Below are 2,427 nucleotides of genomic sequence, written 5' to 3' on the forward strand. Positions count from 1 at the left end.
TTCGTATCCCACAGGTAGACTCTCCGTTAGCTAATTTACGATAGTGCAAATTACCTGTTCCGCTCTGCCATTTCCGTGATGCCTATGTGATTAACCAATACATAGTGACACTCTGCACCCATACTTGTCCAAAAACTCGGCATCTCATCCGACGCAAAAGGACATCCTTGAGCCATTACTACACTCTGCGGCGTACCCCAAGGTAACACCTGCTGCAGCACAAATTGCAAAACAGACTTACTATTCTCCTCATTCGACATATAGGGGCGGCACCATACCATACGCGAAAAATTGTCTCTAGCCACAACAACATCTTCGAAACCATGAACTGCCTTAGGCAGGGATAAATGATCACAATCAGGTTGCATGAGCAAGCCTACCGTACCATACAATTTGGTAACATACTGACACGTTGTAACTGGCAATACAGCTGTGGTCCCAGCTGACACTGCCGCCGCCGCTGCATGCGTAGCTTGCTTCATAGGACAATGCTTAGCAGAATGCTTTATCGTGCTACACGCATGACATACCATCTCCTGCAACACAGGACACTACACACGCACAAAACGTCCTGGTTCTTTACAAAAGTTACATGCACCTTGCAGACCGCTAGTACCACCAAATGCTGCAGTCGCTATTTTCTTTACAGCGTCAGCCTGAAAATAGTTATGCTTTGTCTCCATACGCACCTGATGCCTCTTGTTAGCCTGCTCCCTCTCAAGCTGTAACACTCATGTATCTTCTCTCATGCATATTAACAACTGCTCCAATGCATCAACTAAACCTCCACTTGTCTCAAGCAAGTTCAAGACCATATTTTCGACTGCTTTACTTCCATCAAACAATGCCTTCAGAAAACTCAACGTACGCGCAGACAGACCTGTCAAATTATCTAACACCACACCCTCTCTCTAGCCTCTGCATCACCAACCAAAGCCAATATTGAATAAAACTAATCATCATCTCTTATAAGCGGCACGAGCCATCTAGCTTCATACTGACACGCCTTTTTAAAATAAATTTTGTTCAATCTGTTTCACCAACGCTTTATACCGCTACTTCGACACTTTTAAAGCCTCTTTAGCTGCTTTTTGTGCTTTTTATTGCTCTCCGTCTTTAACTCGCAACTATGTGCCTCTTGCACACTTTTGTCGTTAGACTCTATTTCTTCAAACGTATCTCTCTCCTCAATCGCATTCTTAGCTTCATTCACTGCTATAATATTTCGTGCACCATTCTACTTCAATTCTCTAAAAGCGAGATAATTTTGTCTTGTTTTTTTTCCCGCGAGCTACAACCAATTGACTGAAAAAGAAAAACAGCTTGCGACTCCCCAACTTCAAAAAAGTCCTTGAACATCGAGTACAAAGCTGCTGATGCCATTTGAAATAATGTCCTTAGGCTTGATCCCAAAAAATTGCATAAAGGCCTCTAATTCGGATCTAGTCTCAGGCGTGGTTACCTCACACAAAAGCAACACTGCTGGTCACAACCCTCCCTGTTGGAGTACAGTCTCATACGTCTTAGTCCTCTGCACTAACACTCAATGCTCTATTAAAACAGTCATAGGCGTCCCCCCTACATGTCTCCACAATAGTCCAAACGATTTCTCCGCTACACATACGACAGTTTCCACTAACGTTTAGTTGTCATATCAAAGTCTGACAAAACTCAGGAATTTATTTTATAATAATAGTTGACTAAACGATTATTCTAGGAGACTAAAATTCAAGTCAAAAGTATCATACCCATATACAAGCTCATCCTGATCTAGAAACTCCTATCTCTCAACCATCTTCTGCCTACCTGATACTAATCATTACACACTAAAGCCTCTATTACTTATATACATTCACGTAAAATTTCTTTCAATAAAGATCATCTAATACAAAGAGGAAAAAGTTAAAATATGATGGCTGAGTTGACACAGTTTCTGGGTTTACCCCCAATACAAATATCAAAGCTTTCACGCATGCCGTCAGTATCTTGAGATCACACCTTATGTTGTGCGCTGTAGGAAACTTTACACGTCTGTTCGGCCTGAGAGTCAACTGGCTCTCCTTCAGCTTCCGCACCCTCAGCCTGTATCCCATAGTAGCATACACGGAGGTAAAGTGTGTTGTGGTAGAAGAGTGCCAGCAAACTACGCTATTTGTAGTAAAAGTTTGTTGTTCTTCTATGTGCCGTTTGTATGTTTACTAATTACAAGATTCTTAATATGCTTGATAGTATAAATCAGGGACGCAAACCTAGCAATGTGACTGGCCAGGGATCAACAACCGAAGTACAGCAATAAGGCAATTCAGAAATCCTCTGGCACAATCAGATTTGCAATAGCTTTCGGTTTCGTATGCAAAAAAATCGATATAGATACCCAATAGTAATAAACTATACATATACATACATATATATATATATATATATATA

The sequence above is a fragment of the Sphaeroforma arctica genome, assembly GCF_001186125.1.
Source record: "Sphaeroforma arctica JP610 unplaced genomic scaffold supercont1.171, whole genome shotgun sequence".
Taxonomy (NCBI): Eukaryota; class Ichthyosporea; order Ichthyophonida; genus Sphaeroforma; species Sphaeroforma arctica.